Genomic DNA, 12,317 nt, shown 5'->3' with positions numbered 1-12,317 from the left:
CCCCTCACTAAACACCACGGAAGGGATGCAGAGCGTGGCATGGAGCAGGTGCTCGTTAAACCCAACGTCCTTTTCTTCAGGTGCACCTGCCCCGGCAGCCAGGGGGCACTTTGGCGGGTTTGGGGGAGCTGAAGGGGCCGTTAGTGCTGGAGTAGGCAGAGGGGTGGGGAGACAAGAGCCTGACTTCTGATCCGACTGACCCATTTAAAAGGGAAAGGGGAACCAGAGAAGGTGGTGTACAGCGTGCAACCGAGCCAAAGCCATCGGGGCAGCATGCTCTCATCATCCAGCGGAATCGGCCTTGGTGAGGCTGCAGAGCATCACGACCCGCCAGTCGGGGGGGGGGCGGTGCTCCGTGCCGAGTGACTGTTCAACCTGCCCCAGCTCCCCTACCTTCCCCCCCAGAGTTAGAACTGCCTGTGCCCTGAAGGTCACACCTCCCACCATTCTAGGATGTCCCCAAAGGGCAAGGACGAGGAGTCACAGCCACACCCAGACTGCCATCCAAGTACTTCTCCATGATTCACCCGGAGATGATTTATTGAGGCCGTGGGGCAGAGTAGTGGTGAGTACAGACACGAGAGCCGCAGTGCTTAGGTTCAATCCCCGCCTGATCCCATCCCATCGCTACCTATGGGACCTTGGGCAAGTCTCTCAACCTCTTTGTGCCTCAGTTTCCTCATTTGTAAGATGGGGTTCACAACAGTCCCTTCCTCCCTCATGGGGTTGTTGTAAGAATTAAATGAGTTAAGGTCTGTAAAATGCATAAGACAGAGCTGGCGTACAGTGAGTTCAACCCAAGTGAATCTAAGCTCCCGGTCCAGCAGGAGATGTGCGCCATTAGAGGTATGCTGTGCTATGATGGGATAGAGGCCCGGCAGGGGACCAAACCTAGTCTCGAGTGGTCAGAGATGGCTTCCTGGAAGTGTTGACGTTTATGCTGAACCCAGATTGATTAGTAAGAATTAGCTAAGCCAAAGAGTGTTCCAGAAAGAGGAAATATCATGTGCAAAGGCCCTGAGGCCAGAGATAACCTGGGAGCTCAGGGAGTCTGGAGTGAGAGGGTAGGGGTAAGGATGAGGAATAAAGATGGAGAAGTGGAGATAGTCAGCCTGGATTCTAGAGGGCTTCCCAGGTCCTTGCAAAACCCTCTTCCTGCCCATGTTGCTGTCTTCCAGGACTCCCTCTGCCAGTGCTGATGATCTCGGAACAGAAGAAATAAGACTTTTCCTCCCCCTCCTTCTCCTCCCCTTCCAGGAGAAGACACCTTGGTGTAGAGGGAACCGACAGACTTGGGAACCAGCTTGACCTGGGTCTGAAACCAGGTGTGGTCACTGTCTTACTCTGTGGCCTTGAGTCATATGACCTCTCTGAGCTCTAGTTTCCTCAACTGAGAAAGGAAGATAATAATATCCAGTGGTTAAGGGGGTTACCGACAATAAAAGACACATGCCTGGCAAAGTGTCCAGCACATAGTAGGTGCTCAAAAAATGGCAGACAGCATCATTTCACTGGGCCACAGGGCCAGAGGGAGGGGCCTGGTCTGGTCCATGGGTGTATCCTGGGAGCCTCTCAGTGCCTGGCCTCATAGGGACATATTTGTGTGTTCATTAGTTAGTTGTTTGGGAGAGCTACTCATTCGTGTGTTAATTCTTTCATGCAACAAAAATTTATTGTGGGCCTACTGTGGTCGCGAGAGAACTAGACGAAGCATGTCTCCACCCTCAAGAGGCTTATGTTTTTGTGAGAGAGTTATTTTAAGGACTGAAGAGCTCTTCCTTGCCCATTCTCTACCTCTGACAAGTGAGATGACCCCAATGAAAGGATTTACCTCCATCACCCTGTCCGTTAGCCCAGCTTAGCATTTCCCATGCTCCCGTGCTGCTGACTTCCTTGGCGTTTCCCATGCTTCCATGCTGCTGGCTTCCTTGGCATTTCCCATGATCCTGCTGCTGGCTTCCTTGGCGTTTCCCATGATCCCATGCTGCTGGCTTCCTTGGCGTTTCCCATGATCCCATGCTGCTGGCTTCCTTGGCGTTTCCCATGATCCCGTGCTGCTGGCTTCCCTTCCTTGGCGTTTCCCATAATCCCATGCTGCTGGCTTCCCTTCCTTGGCGTTTCCCATGATCCCGTGCTGCTGGCTTCCTTGGCGTTTCCCATGATCCCATGCGGCTGGCTGGCAGCAGAGGCAGCGACTGTGATGTGTGTGTGAGTGTTGGGGGTTGGAGGGGCGGGTCAGGTAAACATTTGGAGAAGAAAGCAAGCTAAGGTGAGGGGAGGAAGCCAACCAGGGGACATGGGCTGAGAACCGGTGTAGAACTAACGTTTCATTTTCCGCAACAAGACGCAAAGACCCAATTTAATTAAATTACTAATGTCAAATTTTTAATGAACCTGTTCCTGCTTTGGGTTTTCTTCCTTCAAAATTAATGACTGGAACGTCACCATAAATAAAAGTTGATTCTTTTTAAAAAGTCCCTCTCCAGGCTCACTGCTCTTTACTTAATGAGCTGTTCATGAGCAGACCGCTCTGACCCGGCCCCTCCGCTGGGACTCAGGTGTGATGAATGGGGCTCACTTCCAACCTCACCTCCCTTTTCATCTCGAGCTCTGCTCCTGAGAGGCCACACAGTGAATGGAGAACGGGCAGCCGTTGGGCTCGGAGAGGCCAGGATTCAAACCTCAGCTTGTCTGCCTCTAGCTGAGTGATCTCCAGCTGTAAGCTTTACCTCTCTGGGCATCAATTCATTATCTGAAAATGAGGATACTTTTCCTTACCATGGAGGGGCGGCTGTATTAGTTTCCTAGAGCTGCTGTAACAAAGTACCACGAACTGGCTGCCTAAAACAGCTGATACTTATTGTCTCACAGTTCTGGAGGCTGGAAGTCCAAAATCAAGGCGTCAGCAGGGCCGTGCTCTCTCTGAAACTTGTAGAAGAACGCTTCCTTGTCTCTTCTCAGCTTCTGGGGGTTTTCTAGCATCTTTGGCAGTCCTTGGCTTGTAGGTGCATCACTCCGGTCCTCCAGCTTCACATGGCATTCTCCCTCTGTGCCTCTGTGTCCCAATTTCACCTTTTTACAGGGACATTAATCATCTTGGATTAGGACACACCATATTGGCTCATCTTAACCTCATTATCTGCCAAGATCCTATTTCCAAATAAGGTCACATTCACAGGTACTGGGGTTTAGGACCGCAACGTATTTTTAGGGGAACACAATTCAACCCATAACAGGGCTATTGTGCAGATTAAATAAAGCTAGATGTATAGTACCCACTATTTAGGGTGTGGTATGTTTCAGGCTCTGGGCTACAACTTTATTTCACTTAATCCTCAAAATAATCCTGTGGGATACCTACATCCTCATTTTGCAGATGAAAAAACTAAAGCCCAGAGAGGTTAAGTAGCTTTCCTAAGGCCACACAGTTAGAAAATGGCAGAGCTAGTTACGAATCTAGGTTTTGCTGGCTCCATCGTTCAGCACTCTTAATTGGAATGTGATACTGCTTCTGACTGAGACCAAGGGCCCAACACATAGTGAGTGCTTCCTGAACAAGAGTTCCCTCCTCCTTTCATCGTTCTAGGCGCTGCGACAAGATGAAGGGTGATGACCTGAGTGTCTTGATTTAATTGTCTGGTTTTTTCTCCAGTCTGATTTGCCAATCCTGTACTTTTTAATAACATCAAGGGCAACATTTAAAGTGTAGTCTTTTGTAACGTGTCTGATGCCCAACTTGCTGGACAGAGGAGATCGGAGATAAGCCACAGAGCAAGCCTTCCTAAGGCGCAGTGTTCTTTTGATTTTTCGATTTTGCCCGTGTGTTTTTTGGCACAGATATTATAACCGTTCACGCTCTCCCATCTATAAAACTTCCCTTTGATTGCTTACAAAATGAAGAGTGGGATATTTACATCCGACGCGGCCCAGAACAATATTATTAAAGCGGTGCCTGACATTGAACAATTCCATTGTAGATTAGCGCTGGGGAATTTTGTCCCTTCTACAAAGCCTGGCTCTTGCCAATCAACACAATATTCTCAGTGATTGTATGACAATGAAGCTCCTCTGTGGTTGGAGTGCAGCAAAAGCTACATCATGCCTTCTTTTATTTTTAATTTGAGACTTTATCTCCCGTATTATAATGAAGAGTCGTTTATGCTCTCTGGACAAGCACCCTCCATATGTTTGATTTCCTATCCTCCATCAAGTAACTAGTTTCATCTCCATGGCCACCCGCTTGATTCAAAGTGGAAAGACGGCTGGGAAAAAGGACTCGGGGGAAGGATTCAGTTCCCAAAACTCTCAGCGTGGAAAGAGGAGATGGTGCTGTGTGTGTGGCATGATGTATGTGCGTGCATGCGTGTGCATGTGCATGATTGTGGGGTAGCGGGCATGGTCGGGAAGGGAGGAATTAGAACCACTATCTTTTGAGGACCTCCTCTGTGCTAGGCACTTCTGCATCACACATTATCTTGGTTAGTCTTTATAACTCCCTTCCTTTTAGCTGTTTGGCCTTATAAACATAATTTGTTGCATACTTACTAGGCACCATCCTCAGTGTCAAGTGCTTTGTATATATTTCCATCCTCAAAGAATTGTCTCTAATTGCTGTCTCCACTTCCTCTCCTTCCATCTGACATAGTATATATTTGACACATTCATTTGTTTATTTGTCTCACCCTGCTACAATGTAACTCCATGCAGACAGACATTTCCTGGTCTATTTTGTTCACTTCTGTGTTCTAACTCCTAGAACAGTGCTTGATGTATACTAATACCTTGATAAAAGTTTGTTGAATGACTTAATGATCTTATTTAATCCTCCTAACAACCCGTTGAGAGAAGTGCTGTTATTATCCCTTGTTGAGATGAGCAGGATTGCCAGGGAAGTTGGGGCATCTCCCCAAGGCCACAGAGCTTGCTGGGGGAGGGAGCTGGGTCTCCCCAGCAGGGCCCAGCTGCTGAGCCTGCACACTCTCCACCTGCGCCAGGCCGTGCTTGTCTCGACCCTTCCACAGAGAGTCCATGGGGACTGGTGGACCTTGAAACTCTCATAAGGGACTCATGCTCATTCTCCTTGAGGGATGACTTGGGGTGACCACCAAGCATTCAAGCCCTAGCCTGGTCCTGTACATTTCCTGCTACCTGTCAATCAAATCAAGGCAGGGCACCAGGGCCTCAGATGGGGTATCCCGCCCAGGAGTCCACAGGGCCTGCCCTGCCAGGCCTCTCCCTGACCAGAGCTGGGCATACGCTTTCTGCCATGAGCCTGTTCTTTTGCTCGTGTTTGTGACTTTGCAACCTTCAGCATCAGGGTCACATGGGGAGTTTCATAAAGACACCGATGCCAAGACCCTGTCCCTAAGCCCATTGAATCCGAATTTCAGAGGGGGGCCTGGGATCTCTAGGGGATTCAAAGCAGGGCTGAGTTTGAAACCAATTCATGTAGGTTATCCCACCAGCCCAGGTGGGTTTCTCTCACTGAGCCATGAATTGCTCCACCTCCAGGGCCTTTCTTGTTGCTGGGCTTCGACTTCTAGGGGCAGCAAGCCTGGCCTCTCCCCTGGACTTCCCAACCCCCATAAACCACACTCGCCCTCTCCTTCCTTCTCATCTGAAGAACCTCGTCATCTCTCCCTTAGACTTCTGTGCCCAGCGCGGATCTCCTGGTGCTGGCCTTGCCTGCTTCAATGCACTGTCCACACTGATGCTGGAGGGAGCATTCTGGATGCTGGAGTGACAAATTCACCACGGCCCTGTCCTGTTCACTCCATCAGGTGCACACGTGCCAAAAATGGGCTCCCTGCCACTGAGGCCCAAATGCAGGCCCTCTGGCCTTCTGCGTGATTCAAGTGAGAATAAATAACCATTTGCAAGATTAATAAAAATAAACAGAAGGAAAGAAAAAGAAAACTCTGAGAACCTTCCCATTGCTGTCAGGATAAATCAAATCTTAGGCTTACACAGCCTCATCCTTCCGTGATCAGATCTTGCTGACATTTTCTGCCTCATGTCTTGCTCACCAGTCTAGTCCCTTCCATCATCGCTGTTCTAAACCACAGGTTCCCCAGGCATATCAAACTTTTCTCTCAAATTCTCCATCTGGCAGACTCCTACTCATCCTTCAAGGCCACACTTCAATGTCACTTCCTCTCTGAAGTCCTCCTTACTATCCCAGGTGTCTCGTATAAACTGTAAAGTCCCACAAGAACGCGTCCTGACAGAGTATAAATTCAGACATAATGTCATTGGCAATTGGTTCCCAGAATCCCGGAACCCCCAGCCCATTAACTGCACGGGCGTGCTCTGGTCCTTTCGTTAATTTTGCAACCTCACCATCCCACATTTCACGTGATTGGATCTTGGGGAGCCCATTTATGCAATGATGTCGGGGTTTTACTTGCACTTCAGTTCCTGCGTCCGTACAACATTGCAGTCCATTCATTGCTGCATTTACAACACCCCGGCTTCCGAGTAAGAGCTGAATCTGCTCATAAGTGTTTGTCTAGGCGTCTGTTTTCATCTCTGGACTCCCCCGGGGCAGGAATGGTGTCGCATTCTTTATTTATCAACTGCTTGATTTAATGCCTGGTGGGAAGAGAGTGCTCTATTGGAATGTGTTGAATGAATGAAATACATATATATATAAAATAAAAATGTGACACATATATATTGATATATACATATATATATATATATATCTCAATAAACTAGTGCGGGGTTGGCAAACCTTTTGGTAAAGGATCAAATAGTCAATATTTCGGGCCTTGTAGGCCATATGCTCTCTGTCCCAGTGACCCCACTTCCCCACGGCAGCACAAAAGCAGCCGTAGACAATACGTGTTCCAACAAAACTTTACTTATAAAACGGGAGGCCAGCCCATGGGCCACGGTTTGGCAACCCTGAGCTAGTGTTTATTAGTTATGTTCTTATCTCAGGTGCATGATTTAGGTCCCAGGACCCTCCTGTCTCCCCATAATACAGAAAGAGAACCGTGAAAAGGTGAGCTTTGCTGGGAGCCAGGGACGGGAAGGAGCTGTGAGCAGAGGGGGCCACGCAGGCGACGGTCCTGGACAGAGGCGACTGGGAGGAAGTGGGCAGGGAAGAGACAGGCAGCCTACCCCTGGGGACTGACAGGTATCCTTTCCTCTACACTGTGGCCCTGGGGACAGGGCCCAGTGCTGGCTGTAGGGACAGGCATGTGTGTCTTTAGTCCCCACTCTTTCCCATTCAATAGGACGGACTTTAGTCCTCGTAGCTACTCTTTAGGTTGGTATTTATGAACCGTATTTTACCAAAAAGAGCTGAATCAGAGAGGTGAAGGGTCACACAGCTGGTCGTAATAACAACTGTCACCTCTGGGTGCTTACTAAGAGCTGGCACTCTGCTCAGCACTTTATCTGGACTCTTCGATTTCATCTTCTCCCGACAGAGGCACTATCACGGTCCCCTTTGGGGAGGAATAAGGAACAGCAGGGCTAAGTCCGACCCAGCGTCACACCCTACTTGGGACCAGGGCTGGGGTTGAAACCCAAGCTATTGGATCTAATCAGGTTGTCACCTGGATCCCCAGGCTTCAAGGCCTGTGTCTGTCTCACTGCTTTCCCATCATGGGGCACTGCTCTCAGCACCTGCATAGTCCCTCTCCTGCCAGGCCTGGGACAGGTCCAACCCACGCCTGGTCAGACCCCTTGTTGGCTCCAGCCTCCACCGCATCTAGCTGGGGCTGCACAGACGTCCATCCATCATCACATCAGCAGGGGCCGCAGAGGGCTGTCAGTGCGGAAGCCTGCTTGATGCTTCATAACCACAGGGCCCATGGCCTCCTCTCTTTCACCTGCAATTCTTTAGAAGCAACACCAAAAGGGTAATGTCCTCAGGCCCAGGACAGAGTTGCCAGTTAAAATACAGGACGCCCAGTTAAATTTGAATTTCAGAGGGACGCAAATACGTTTTTAGTATGAGAATATCCCACGCCACCTTTGGGATATCTTTTTTACTAAAATAACGTTATTTGAAATTCAAATCTAACTGGGCTTCCTATATTTTAATTTGCTGATTTTGGCAACCGTGCCCCAGAGGGGACTCTCCTCTGCGTCAGTGACTTCCGCTTCTCAAGGAACTGGGGATTCCTCTGCGGAAAGGGGAAGAGGAAAAGCAGAGAACAGCCCTGGCTTTAAGGAACGCAACATGGAAGCCAAGAGAGGCAGTAGAGGGGGCGGTTCAGAGCCTTCCGGGGCGGGGCCTGCAGGAGCTCAGGGTACCACAGGCTTAAGTGGGAGCAGCCAGCTGTGCTGTCTCCTCCTTCCTCCAGTCACTCTCTGAGCGGAGCTCCATGTGTTATTCTGCAGCAGCATGTCCTCTCCTGCTTCAGGAGATTGTGGCCTGCCCTACCTCCTCTGATGTCCAGCTTTAGGCTGGCACGCGGTCCTGCATGATGCAGCCTTGTTGACATCTGCAGCCCCGAGCCCCGCGGCTCCACGCTCAGCCGTCCCTGCCCCCACCACACCCCAGCATCGGGATCTCCAGCTTGTCTGGACAGAGCAGTGCATGGAGAATCCGTGGTACTCTATGGCGAAACCCTACAAAATGCTGTCAGCGTTAAGCTTAGAGTAGCTAAATATGCAATTTGGGGCTAAATTTAATTCATCGCAGAGTGGAGCCCAGAAATGTTTCCCAAAGTCTGCTCCATACATCACTGGCTGAGAAATAAATTCCATGAGAAGAGCATTCCGTGGGTCAAGTAATTTTGAAAAATACTGCTGAAATTCCCTCCTCTGGAAGAAACCAAGCCCTTGAGCTTATCTGAGAGGTTCTGTGGGAGAGAAACCTGTTGAACCTGCTTAACACAGAATCTCCAAATATTTGACTATCAAATCTCTCCTCTCCCTTATTTTCTCAGAAACGCCTATTAACTCCTGAATTGTTCCCTGGAACACACTTTGGGAACTGCCAGATTCTATGATAAGATAAACCTGAGGTGCTTTGTTTTCCTTATTAATCGTCACCATCATAAAACAGCAACAGCAACGAGAGTTGACATTTACATAGAACTTTCCAGATTAACACGCATTGCTTTTACAAACATGATCCCCTTTGACACATCCAAACCTATGTGGTTCTGGGGCCTGGGATGGGCTGAGGTCTCCATTGGTCAGTAGCTTTGGGGAAAGGGATCTGTTCTTTTCAAGCAGCACACTCGGCACTTCCAGTGGAACGCAGCCTATGCTACAGAGGGCAAGGGCACAGGTCCTTTACATCTGACCACTTTTATAGCAGCTTATGTTTTCTGTTTGGCTGGGGCAGAAGGACCCCTGGGCTGATGGGCCTGGACTTCTGGAGGTTTGTGGCCAGGGCCAGCCGTGTTTGGCCCTCAGCCCTGCTCAGCTGCAGACAGGAAGTCATGAATTCGGAACGAATCTTGGCAAAGGAGTTGGAAGAGGAGGAGGTGCTGACCTGGCCAGCAGGGGTCCTGCCTTGAGGCCGGGGAACCCTAACCCTGGGTGAGGCTGCCCACACAGGAAGTCATCCTGTCCCTTGCTGGGGCTGTCCCCCAGGCTTTGCAGGCCCCTCCCTGAGGCTGGGTCTCAGTCCCCTCTACCCTGTTGGCTGGCAGGGAAGTGCTGCCTCTGAGCACCAGCACCATTGCAATGCCCATGGTGATACCCCACTCTCCGTCTCCAGCCCTGTGGACAAGAGAGCCCCAGAGCCCCTATTTCCTCCACTTGGCTCCCTGTCCAGGGCCTGGAAGGCCCAGCATACCTCACAGCCGTCTCTCTTCTTAAGGCAAGAGACAGTTTAACTGACATCCCACTGGAAGAAGCACAATATTCCAAAGGCTCCAGACCCCTGGGCTTCCCTCTCTCTAAGAAGAATTAGATGGAGGGGCCCGGAGAGGACCTGAGAAGTGAGGCCTCCAGCTGCCATCATGTGCCTACTTCTTGCACCTTCTGAAAGGACGGTGGATCTAGTGACTGCAAAAGACATTGATTAAAAGCAGGATCTTTGCGAATCCTCCTCCTCCTCACTTTCTTCCTCATCAGCAGCACCACTGCTTGCTGACCACCTCTATGGACTAACTTTCATTGAATCCTGTCTCATCTCATCCTCATAACAGCACTGTGAGGTGGGCACTATCCCCATTTTACAGGTAAGGAAACTGAGGCTCAGAGAGGGTAAGTTCATATTCACATACTCACATGACGAGGAACCGGGGGAGCGGGGAGGACACCCAGTCGGCCTGACCTCTGCACCTTCCTTCGTAGCTACTGCATTACAGTGAAGGAGCAGAGGAACGGGTAGTGAGGGACAAGGCTGTCTGGCTGGCTGAGGAGTCTGTTTGAGGCTCCGTTTCCCACAGGTCCCCCAAATCAGGCTGAAGACGGTGCCTGGGGAACATTCTGCAGCTTGAGAAGCAGGAACAGTGGAAAAGGAGAGGCCCAGCCTCCTGCTTGTCCTTTGAGTTTTACTCATCTTTGGAGCCCAAAGTCCAAAAGCTTCAGGGAGGCCCCTGTGCAGGTGGAGACCATCCGTCCAGGCCCCCCAGGGTCAAGAAGCAGGAGGTAGGATGGGCTCTGTGCCCGGAGAAGCTCCTTACTGGGGGACCCCACAATCTCTTACAGGCATACCAACGCACTTTCACATCCAATATGCACAAATCCATTCAAATGCTCTCCTTTACATGAATACACACACGTACACTCTCATACACACACGTGCATGTATAAAAACAGACCAATCTGGAATGCATCTGTACACAGCTCTTGCACTCACACATACGACAACAGACCCACGCTCCCATATCTACAAATAAACGACCCTCGCCTATGGATCAAAATAACCATCTGCATCTGTATAGTCTCTTGTGGGTTCATGACCCTGTCTCACAGATGTCTCCTCCTACAACAGAGCACCCTTTGCAACCCAGTGTCACTATCCCCACACTCGCCGGGTGAGCCTGGCACCCATGCGTAAGCTCTTGTCATCCCAGACACAGCACAGAAGGCAGGGCTGCGGGTGGGGATGCAGATCTGATCCTGGAGGGGCTTTAAGCAGCTCTTGGCTCAGCCCGTGACCTACGGGGTGGGCAGCAAGGCTATCGGGTCCAGGAGGCACAGAGCATCACGGTTCGGAGAATGGCTCCCGCATCTCACAGACCTGGGTTTGAATTCCGCCGTGCCCCGCCTAGCTGTGGGCCAGCAGTTATGACATAACAGGTAGCAGAGCACACTGGTCAGGAGAGTGGACTCTGGAGACAGAGGGCCCAGGTTCAAATCTCAGCTCCGTCACTTAACAAGTGAGTTGCTTCATCTCCCAGCACCTCAGTTTCCTCACCAATAAAGTGGGGGTAAAAACTGCTGCCAGCTCAGAGGGCTGTTGAGAGGATCAAGTAAGATCAACTGGCGAGGTGCTGGCATACAGTCAATGCTCAATACGTTTGTGATGTGATTACATGAAGTCCCTGGAACTCCCTCGGGGAAGGCGCCAGGGTGGTGTGGGAGAGGCCAGAGCCGACAAAGAGAAGAGGCTGGGCGTGGTAGCTGGAGAGAGCAAATGGGCGGCAGGAGCTGGAACACGGGAAGCCATCTCTGGCTCTGCCAGGCATGTGGCTTCACTGGGACACACAGCTCTTTTACTGAGCCAGACAGGGGCCTGCTGCTTCCAGTCTGGAAGGCCTCCCCTCGATCCTAATAAGAATAATTCACAGATGGTCCTACCAAGCCCCAAAGCACCTAGGGAAATGCAGACAACGCAGAGGCCCAGGAGATGACTGATACTGGCCCAGAACTCTGCCCCCTCTCTGCCCCTCTCCTCAGCTGCCCTCCGCGGCTCTGGCCCAGCAGCCAGTGGCACACAGCCTCAGGGATGACAAGAAGCAATAATTTGGAGAAGTTTCCTGGGAGAGGCATGCACTGTGGCTGCGGCGGAGAAGGGGGGCTTTCCAGGAAGAGTTGCTGGCACATGCCCAGGAGCGCGCAGCCCCCATCCCACGTTCCTGTTTTCCAGGCTCTTGTCCCTTGTGTTACTGATTCCTAAATCTGTCTGCAGTCAAGGTCCCGGCCCAGACCTTCCTCCTGATTCCAGACCCAAGTCATCCCCCCTCCAGGATTCTCTACACCACAGTCTCACAGGTGCCTCCAACTGCACGCGGCTCAGCTGAACTCCTGCCCTTGCCCCAAACCCGCCATCCGCTATCCCCTGGCTTCCTCGAGCCTGGGACTGACCCGGTGGTCTCTCCAGCCGCGCAAGCTGAAATTTCATCTGCTTCCACATCCAGGCTCTTGAGTCAGCTCCTTATAATCTCTCCTATCTG

At 50.9% G+C, this 12,317-nt stretch overlaps 1 protein-coding gene across 1 annotated transcript in view; it reads right to left on the bottom strand.

The window, feature by feature from the left end:
- Nucleotides 1–12,317, bottom strand: part of CSMD2 (CUB and Sushi multiple domains 2) — a 585,891-nt gene that overhangs the window by 392,308 nt on the left and 181,266 nt on the right. The gene's annotated exons all lie outside the window — the stretch shown is intronic.

This window comes from Equus quagga, chromosome 5 (assembly GCF_021613505.1).
Source record: "Equus quagga isolate Etosha38 chromosome 5, UCLA_HA_Equagga_1.0, whole genome shotgun sequence".
Lineage (NCBI taxonomy): Eukaryota > Metazoa > Chordata > Mammalia > Perissodactyla > Equidae > Equus > Equus quagga.
The sequence above is the reverse complement of the archived record's forward strand: the minus strand, read 5'-3'. Positions and strand labels throughout refer to the sequence as shown.